Raw genomic sequence first — 10,905 nt, forward strand, 5'->3', positions numbered from 1 at the left:
AAATGCCATATTTTTGCATGGTTAACTCCTATACATCCTTAAGACTCAGCTCAAGAGTCCCTTCTCTAAGCAACAGAACACTTTTTCTGCAAATTAAATAGGATGCAGAAGCTGATTAAGTGAATCAGATGCTAACCCAGCTGTTCTTGTTGAACGAGTGAATGAGGACAACTGGATCTATGCCAGGTTAGCATTCACTTTCCCCAGTTCCCCCCCACCCACTTCCTCCCTATAGTAGCCCTTGAAACACTGCCTCTGAGAGCCTGGGGCTCTGCAGATCATAGCATGAAATTCTAAAGTGGAGGAATGCTTAGTAAGAATTTCAAAAAGCAAATTCAAGCAATAGGCTGTCATTTGGACTGGATAACATCAAATCCTTTCTAACTAGAAATTATATGTTTTCTTGAATGCAAAAGATGGGCAGTTACTCTGATGATTCACTAACAAGATCATAGTATTTTTTTTTTTACAAAATTATAGAAATATGTAAATTACTGATATGTGTCCCTCACAAAGAACAGTCACTACCTACTGGAAATATGAATATCAGAAAAAATTTCTTAATATATTATGGGGATTATTGTGGAGAAATGTTGGCTAAGACTTTTGAATACCACTGGCCCAGGTACATTGATACTACCACTGCTTTGGATCACATCTAAATTTTTCAAATTAGACAGTGTGAATCAACCTGAACATATCTTGGATCATGTGGATCCTATTTTGGAGACCAAAGCATTATATAATGGCACCCCACTCCAGTATTCTTGCCTGGAAAATCCCATGGACGGAGGAGCCTGGAAGGCTGCAGTCCATGGGGTCACTGAGGGTAGGGCACGACTGAGCGACTTCACTTTCACTTTTCACTTTTCACTTTCATGCGTTGGAGAAGGAAATGGCAACCCACTCCAGTATTCTTGCCTGGAGAATCCCAGGGACGGGGGAGCCTGGTGGGCTGCCGTCTATGGGGTCGCACAGAGTTGGACACGACTGAAGTGACTTAGCAGTAGCAGTGTGTTTCTAAGTGGATTTAGAGCATTTTAAATGTACAGAATTAAGAAAATCAGGCATTATTTGGCTTTATGTAATTTATTATATAATGTAACATGTATAGACTGGTATAACATGTGTTGTGGAAAGAAAAACCTTTTGGGAAAACTGATACGAATAGTTGTTAATCATGGCACTGCTGATATTTTAAACAGCTCTCTTCATATACTACTTAGACAAAACATCCAAAAATGTTGACTAGTAAGATTATTCTGAAGACATTCATTATTTATACCTGAAGTGCCAAAGCAAAGCAAAGAGAAATTGAGACTGCCCTATTAGCCTGTGAAGTTTTTCACTGAAGAACCCCAGTCTCTGTGGCTCAGAGAAAATAAAAGCCTCTTCCTCTAATAACAGATATTTTTGCTCGGATAATTCAAACAACTTCCTTAATATTTCAGTTAGCATTATCAATAAAATTATTTAAGAAGTCTTTAAGTTAGAACCTCTAACTGAGGCATTCAAAACAAAAGATACAACATTTTAAAGCAAAATAAAAATTGGTCATGTGACCGTTTGAAAAATAACTTTAGGAACTTCCCCGGCAGTTCATGGTTTCCATCCCTGGTCTAAGGTCCTGTATGCCATGTCATGCAGTGTGGCCAAAAAAAAAAAAAAAACCACCTCATATTTTGAAATAGTTTAGGAGTCACAAGAAATTGCAAAAATAGTTCATAGATGCTCATGTAGCCTTCACCAAGCTTTATCCAGTGTTAGTATCTTAGGTAGCCACTATGTATGTCAAAACTAGAATTGAGTAATTCAAACTCCTCATCCATGTTGAGCATATGAAAGCATCCAGTTGCTGGAGATCAAAATTAAGGACTTTTTTAATTAAGGATTTTTGAAGAGTGATACTTCTTTAAAAAGAATTCAGGGTGTGCTGTGGGTCCCTCCTAGTGCTCCATCCACAAGTAACCACAGATCTATAGCAAATAGTATTTTCTATTTCCAAGAGGCCCTAACTGTCCGATCTGAAAAACTACAAGAGAAAAAAGCCTTAAGGAAACCATATGGGTTTTGGTTTGGCTTTGGTTTTTTCCTTAAAGATTGGCAGCCTTTACAATTCTGTAATTCAAGGAGAATATTCAACAACAACAAAAAATTGTCTCCAGGTAACTGAGATACAAGACAAAAAAAAAAAAAGGGCAAAATTTATTTTCCTTTAAATCTCTCATGAGGACATCTCTAACTTTATTTCTACTTGTAGATCTCTCATTTTAGTAAAATTGTCACTGAAATCTACTTGGGAGTGAGGAGGAATGGCCGTCATGCCCAGCATGGTTTTTACCTGCCTGAACACAGACCCGACGCCTGCAGGTCTGCACCCTGGCAAGTCATGCTTCAGCTCTGAGCAGCCTTTGTTCCTCACTCCACCGCTCAGCACTTGCCTGGTCTGCCTCCTACCAAGTCTGCATCACCCATCTTCTCTCTGCACAGCTCAACTTCTTTTGCTCCATCTTTCCAGTTTGGGCTTATTCCTGGGATTTTTGCAATCCCTCAAATCTTAGATTTGGTCCACTAAAACTAGGGCATGTATATCCAATATCTTCATCTTCATTTCTTTTGAAAACGATTAGTCATTTTCTGTCTTATGTTAATATTATTGATCTTCTTTTCAGTTCATCTCTGCATTTCCCACTTTACCTACTAGAGCACCTTGGGCATAGAAGAAAATGAGTGAATGTCTAATAAATGGACAGAATCCTTCCATAAAGAAAGGAGCTGAAAGGATGACTAATTAAGGCAATTAGCCAGATAATTTAAAACAAAACATTTTTTTCTAATATTTGGACATTTCAGCAAGATTTTTTGTTAACTGTACAGATAATTACTCTACTATACCATAGCACTCTTGCACACGTATGGAACCCAATATTTATATACTTATACAGTTTTACAAAAAGTAGATAACTTCAGTTGGATTAAAAATCACATTCATGGAATATTTCTAAATGAATACAAAAGTTACTGTTACCAATATTATTTCTGGAGAGTGAGGAAAGGGAGTTGGATCAATGAGGTCACCAGACGAACACTTTTTACTGTATACACTTCTGGGTTTTGTGGGGTTTTGGCTTTTTTGTTTTGTTTTGTTTTGTTTGGGGCCGTGCTGCTCAGCTTGTGGGACCTTAGTTCACTGATCAGGGATTGAACTCGGGCTCTTGCCAGTAAAAGTGCAGAGTCCTAACTACTGGACCACCAGGGAATTTCCACTTCCATATGGTTTTGATTTTTTATGAGTATGTATTACTTTTCAATGTTAATTTTTAAGGTTATATTGACTAAACAGAAAACTAAGCAGAGGTGCTGTGGTCCTGAACTGTTGAGCTTACAGCCTTCATTAACTCATAGTGGGGGATATACAAAATCAAGTACCCCCGGGCACAGGCAAGTAACGTAAGTAAGCGATTTGGGTACCAAATGGATGAGGACAGGGGACAGTGCCTGCGCTGTCCAAGATAGCCAGGTGCTGCCCAGCTCTCAGGAACTGCTGCTCTGCAGGAGCTGGGTCCAGTGCTGTCAGATTCCGCAATGTGCAAAGGAAGTTAGAGGCCTGGAAAATTTCTGGTGAAATTTCTTGATTCTTAAATGAAAGTAATTGATTTAAAAGTTTTGTAGTTTAAGATACAGACCAAACAAAACATGTCTATGGCCCAAATCCAACCTGTGGATCACCAGTTTGCAAACTCTGACTTAGGTGGTAGTCTAGAGTAATTTGTTTATCCTTTTAAAAATAGAGGAAGATGTTTCAAGAAATTTACTCATCTCTTGCCTGCTTTCCTCCTATCCAAACATCAGCCAATGTTCCAAAGCATACACAAGGCAGATATTTCCAAGATGACTGAACTATTAGGACCCAGAAACTTCCAAGCCTCCGCAGGTATGCCAATGGTATGCCAATCAGCATACCATTATGGGGCCAGGCACAAGGAATAAGGTCTTGGGTGTGGTAGCAGCGTTTCCTAAGAAGACTGTTAAGGCCAGGAACTGAAATGAGGTTAATAGAAAAGAATCAGATTGGAGTGGTCTTCAAGCCTTCATATAGAGTTATGGCCAGTTGGATTATAAATTTTAAAATAGTCATAAAAGCCAGAATTAGGATATGCCTAATGTGATATTTGGGTATAAGGAAGGGTCAAGACAAGCTCAGATAGTAAGGAATCTGCCTGCAGTGTAGGAGACCTAGGTTCAATCCCTGGGTCAGGAAGATCCCCTGGAGAAGGAAATGGCTACCCACTCCAGTATTCTTCCCTGGAGAATTCCATGGACAGGGAAGCCTGGTAGGCTTCAGTTCATGGGGTTGCAAAGAGTTGGACACCATTGAACAATTAACACATTCCACATAAAGACATTGGGAGGTAGATATACAGGTGAAAAGATGAAGTACCTCCCAGCTTCAGGTTTAGTATTCTAAGTATTATAGGCAAGTTGAGCTGTAAGGGAAGAATAATTCAGAATAGTCCAATGGAGTTTGATTTTCCACTTAAAATTGTCTGTAACACTCTTCAATAAAGACCATGAAAATAGTGAGTTGCCCTGCAAATGAATTCTGTCAAGCCACTTGCTTAATTAAGATTTCATACCAAGTATTTTCCCCTTACAGATAACAATATCTGCCATGCCACTTACCAACACTATTAAAAACCTAACTGAAAATCAAGAAACAAATGAACATTAACCAACAAAAGACCTCAAAGCACCCCAAATCACCTTGGCAAGGCCAACCAATAAAGACAACAAGGCTGATTAGAGGGGCATCTGTCTCTCCATGCAGCACATGTTAAAGTCTAGTTGGCACACAGTGCTGGGAAATGGTCTAGTTCTTCCCTTCAAGGACGTGGGAACCAGCAGACACGTACAACAGAGCACTTAGTAGGCACTCCATGTATTTATCAAGTGATAAATATGAGTAGTGGAAACAAAACCCAGCTAAAATGATCAGCCAACTGCCTGACAGTGAGAAAGAAGGCAGATATCCTGAAAAGTTGACACAGGACTTAAAATAACCCCTTGGTCTGAAGATATTAGGGGCAGGAGTAAAGCTCTTGAAAGCCTCACTCTACTCTGTATCAAGTGGCTACTCCTCCCTGGTTGAGAGGGTCTGCTCAGGAGCTTGGATGCCTGGGTTCCATTGTTACCGGCTGGCTGGGTGAAGTGGGACAAGTAGCTTAAAACCTCTCTTTTTAACAGAAAAATTTTTAAATTGAAGTATAGCTGATTTACAATGCTGTGTTAGTTTCAGGTATACAGCAAAGTGATTCATTTTATATGTATATGTGTGTATTTTCTTTTTCAGGGTCTTTTCCCTTATAGTTTATTACAAAATATCAAGTATAGTTCCCTGTGCTATACAGTAGATCCTTGTTGGTTATCTATTTCATATATATTGATATGTGTGTGTGTTTATTGACCTCTCCTAACTTAGATTTCTTCATCTATAATTGTCTCATAGGGTTATGAGGATTCAAATAAGTTAACATTTGTAAAAAAGAAAAAAAGTCTTCAAAGATTGCCACGTTCATAAAAAGTACTCAATAAGGTTATCTTGAGATGAGGGTACTGTGTCACCCTTGAAAAAGAGTAGATTATGTTCAGTTATGACAAACCTAGATCACATGTTAACAAGCAAAGACATCACTTTGCTGACAAAGTCCACCTAGGTCAAAGCTATGGTTTTTCCAGTAGTCATGTACAGAGAGGAGAGCTGGACCATAAAAAGGCTGAGTGCTGAAGAATTGATACTTTCGAATTGTGGTGCTGAAGAAGACTCTTGAGAGTCCCTTGGACTGCAAGGAGATCAAACTAATCAATCCTAAAGGAAATCAACCCTGAATATTCACTGGAAGGGCTGATGCTAAAGCTGAAGCTCCAGTACTTTGGCCACCTAACATGAAGAGCCAACTTATTGGAAAGGACCCTGGCATGCTGCAGTCCATGGGGTTGCAGAGTTGGAGATGACTTAGTAACTGAACAACAACCAAATATTCAGGATAATCTATTAATTAATAAGGCAGGAAGTAAGTAACAAATGTAGGGCAAATGTTCTCCCAAAATTATTAGAACAAAAAGTTTTGGTTTGTAGAGAGTTCCTTTTTTAGCTGTCTGGAAAAGTCCAGTGAAATACTTCACTGATGAACGTTTCAGCGCGGCTCAGCCCAGGGCCCCGTGGAGCACGGGAAGCAGCTTCCTGACCCGAGCCTCAGCTGTCATCACCAGCCAAACACTGGCAACTACTTAAGATGCTTCAGTTTTCTCCTCTATCAAATTAAGATAATAGTAGCATTCTTACTAGAACTGTATTGATTTTCATGGGGCCTACATAATGGATTTGGTGTTCACCTTGCCTTCCTGTTGTGTACTGATGTCCGGCTAACTCGCTCCTTGGACAGTTATCACCTGCCCTCTTACTGGTGCTGGCTACATAATCTGTGGAGCCCAGTGAAAAATGAAAAGGTGAGTCTTCTTGCTTAAAAAGCAGAAAAGGAACTTCCCTGGTGGTCCAGTGGTTAAGACACTGTGCTTCCACTGTGGGAGGTATGGTTTGATCTCTGGTCGGGAAACAGATCCTGGATACTGCAAGGTGCAGCCAGAAAAAAGAAAAAGCTTTTTCCCTCTTGTTTTTGTGGTCCCTGTCTTGATTTGTCATGGCATTTTTATTTGCTGATTGATGTTGCACTCCATCGTGCTTGAGGACACCTGAGGCATGGGTATGACTCAGTCCCACAACTCAACAGGTGGACCCTGTGTGGCATGAGCTTACCTGACACCAGCCCTTCCTGCTTCACCCCCAGGCCCCAACCTATGGTTGCTGGGGAGGCTGGAGAACTAGGGGGAGCTGGCAGCCATGAAGCAGTTAGCAAAAAGTGGTGAAAAGCAAGATCGCTATGAGCTGAGGCCCCAAGTCCCTGATTCATGCTCCATTGTCCCATCCAACTTCACTTATAAAACAAATTCAAAAATTAAGTTATTAAAAAACTTCAAGATGGTGACCACAGAGAGTTAAACTTGAGACATGAGGTCCTTCTGAGCAGAAGGCCCCATGCATCTGCCCTGGTTGCCTGCTCACAAAGCATGAGCCTCGTCTGCCGCCTTGGAATTCTAAACCCAGTCTCCTCTTGGGTCTCTCAGCCAGTGCCCCGGTCCTCTCAGAGGAAGTCTGACTCAAACGTTGTCTGTCACAGTGAAAACTCAAGGCCAGACCCAGTCAGCTTATTCCTTGTGCCTCGTGCTTTCCTGTGTCTGGCTTCCCCGGATCCATGTACCCAATATGAACAAGTACCTCAAGACAAGAAATGATTAGGCAATATTTGCCCTACGCTAGTCTTTGCTTTCCTTTCTAGAAGCATTTCTAAGCACCTGGGCTCCTAAGAGGAGTCTTGGACCAGATCCCAACACACACATACAACGAACAGGACCCCCTTCATCCAAGACATTTTTCTTTTTTTCCTTCTTACCTTTCTTGAGCTCCACCTTATTACTCATATTTCAAGTTAGGTTGTGTTGAGTATAGGAAGTCACTGTTTATTCTTAAAAGAGGCATTCTGATCCAGCCATTACAAGACAGAGGCTCAAACAGAACCCACTGTAACGCCTTTAGAGCAATCCAAATAGGCTGTATGGATTTTATAGTAAGCAGCCATGTGCTCTGGCTGTCAGCTCCCAGACTGAATTTCTCTGCTACCAGTAAATATTGGAGAGATCTTTTGCCAATTTTCTGGAGAAATAGAAACAAGATGTACTGAGATCAGATATACCATATTTATTTCAGATGAATTGACGGTTGCTTTATCTTGAGCATTTAGAAAAATCTGTTAGGCTCAAAAGAATTTAGATTTAAATATGAAAGTTATGTTGTCCTTGGCTAATTAAGTCACTGCCTTATCCTTTTATCAGATCCATCATATGGAATCATATCATTTGTCATTTCCTGTCATAGTTTTAGAGTGAGAAAGACCTTGAAATCCTCTCATCTACTCATTTCATTTTAGAGATGAGGAAACTGAGACCCAGAGAGGTTATGCCCAGAGTCACACACAGTGTGTTAAGTAGTGTTGGAAGCACAGCTGGAACTGGCTTATGACTTCCTGCCAGCTCTGCCCCGACTCCATACTACAAACAAGTATCAGTTCAGTTCAGTTCAGTCACTCAGTCGTGTCCGACTCTTTGCAACCCCATGAACCGCAGCATGCCAGGCCTCCCTGTGCATCACCAACTCCTGGAGTTTACCCAAACTCACGTCCATGAGTCGGTGATGCCATCCAACCATTTCATCCTCTGTCGTCCCCTTCTCCTCCTGCCCGAAATCTTTCCCAGCATCAGGGTCTTTTCCAATGAGTCAGCTCTTCGCATCAGGTGGCCAAAGTATTGGAGTTTCAGCTTCAGCATCAGTCCTTCCAATGAATATTCAGGACTGATCTCCTTTAGGATGAACTGGTTGGATCTCCTTGCAGTCCAAGGGACTCTCAAGAGTCTTCTGCAACACCACAGTTCAAAAGCATCAATTCTTCAGTGCTCAGCTTTCTTCACAGTCCAACTCTCACATCCATCCGTGACTACTGGAAAAACCATAGCTTTGACTTGATGGACCTTTGTTGGCAAAGTAACGTCTCTGCTTTTGAATATGCTATCTAGGTTGGTCATAACTTTTCTTCGAAAGAGCACGAGTCTTTTAATTTCATGGCTGCAGTCACCATCTGCAGTCATTTTGGAGCCCCAAAAAATAAAGTCTGTCACTGTTTCCCCATCTATTTGCCATGAAGTGATGGGACCAGATGCCATGATCTTAGTTTTCTGAATGTTGAGCTTTAAGCCAACTTTTTCACTCTTCTCTTTCACTTTCATCAAGAGGCTCTTTAGTTCTTCTTCACTTTCTTCTATAAGTGTGGTGTCATCTGCATATTTGAGGTTATCGATATTTCTCCCAGCAATCTTGATTCCAGCTTGTGCTTCATCCAGTCCAGCATTTCCCATAATGTACTCTGCATATAAGTTAAATAAGCAGGGTGACAATATACAGCCTTGACGTACTCCTTTCCCGATTTGGAACCAGTCTGTTGTTCCATGTCCAGTTCTAACTGTTGCTTCTGCATACAGACTTCTCAACAGGCGGGTCAGGTGGTCTGGTATTCCCATCTCTTGAAGAATTTTCCACAGTGTGTTGTGATCCACACAGTCAAAGACTTTAGCATAGTCAACACTGGTATTCAAATTAAACAGAAGAAGGAAATTAGGTCATGTAGATGTAAGAGTTAGTACACCTGGCAGCTTTAAGAGATTTTACGACACCGGTACATTTATAACACCAAGTGAATTCTATTCCAAGTCACAGAAGGAACCAGCAGACATGATTTAGGATACTGTAGTCATCTACAAAAAAACTTGGGATCTGCTAGAATAGTAGAGACAGTTAAAGCTTCGTCAATCCTAAAGGAGATCAACCCTGAATATTCATTGGAAAGACTGATACTGAAGTTGAAGCTCCGATACTTTGGCCACCTGATGCAAAGAGCCTACTCATTAGAAAAGACCACGATAGTGGGAAGGATTGAGGGCAGAAGGAGAATGGGGTGATAGAGGATGAGATGGTTGGATGGCATCGTTGTCTCTATGTACATGAGTTTGAGCAAACTCAGAGAGATAGTGAAGGAAGAGAAGCCTGGCATGCTGCTGTCCATGTGGTCATAAAAAGTCAGACATGACTGAGCAACTGAACAACAAAATAGATATACAGGTATTTAGTCTTCACATTAATCTCCAGCAAAAATCTTGAATGTTCCTGTGTGTACTTTTAGCAAGACTGCTGGATTCCCAAACCAACTAAGCTCATTTACATATTCAAAATACATGCTTGTGGGTAAAACAGGGAAACAACGAATGGATGAGGATCACAGTCTTGGTGTGTAAATTTGCTTTTTTGGAAGTAAGGGGAAAGTTTGAGGCACTGTTGGTGCCTGGGCTGGACCCAGTCAGTGGGTTTCAAAAGGCAAAGCGGAATGCAAATCTGAGTTTTCATCATCACTGCCAGGCAGGCTCCTCCTGTGCTCCCAGGATGATGAGTCCGGGATGGAATAAAACCCACAAGGAAGAAGTCATCTAGGTGATCCTGAGCATCAGATAGGGAAGGTAAGCCAGACCTGAAGATTATTACTAGAGAGATGAGATAAATCTATCAGGCCTTGCAGTCATGTGTTCCTTTCTAAGAGAGGAGCTCCAGGTTCCTCTTTGCATCCCTGTCTCCAAGTGGTTAGGGCTTCTCTGACGGCTCATTGGTAAAGAATTCTCCTGCAATGCAGGAGATGTGGGTTTGATACCTAGGTCTGGGTCAGGAAGATCCCCTGGAGGAGGAAGTGGCAACCCACTCCAATGTTCTTGCCTGAAAAATCCCACAGACAGGGGAGCCTAGTGGGCTACAGTCCATGGGGTCTCAAAGAGTTGGACACAGCAGAGCATCTGAGCACTCCAGGTGGTTAAGATGGTAATCTCTGTGGCCATTTGTTGGTTTCACCACCAGCATCCATTCGTCCTCTTCTGGCAGCAGTTTCCTTTATCTTTCTTTGAAGGAATGTACTTTGCTTCATTCTTTGTGAATATCAAGAGCTCCCACTGCCACTCCCAGCATGGAGTGAGCATGGAATCCAAGCCAGACCAATCTGATTCTCTCATCTTATAATTTGATCCCTGAGCAGAGACAAAAGACTAAAAGCAGTTGTTGCTGAAACAATAGCAGCACCCTGAAAAGATTGTCCATTGGTTTCTGCTGTTTGGATTCCCAAAGCTGCCTCTTTTCTCTTCTTTCCAGACCTGATTCTTCCACTGCCCCTTCAATTTACTGAGCTGCTCCGTTTGTCTCAA

The sequence above is a fragment of the Bubalus bubalis genome, chromosome 11, assembly GCF_019923935.1.
Source record: "Bubalus bubalis isolate 160015118507 breed Murrah chromosome 11, NDDB_SH_1, whole genome shotgun sequence".
NCBI classification, from domain to species: Eukaryota; Metazoa; Chordata; class Mammalia; order Artiodactyla; family Bovidae; genus Bubalus; species Bubalus bubalis.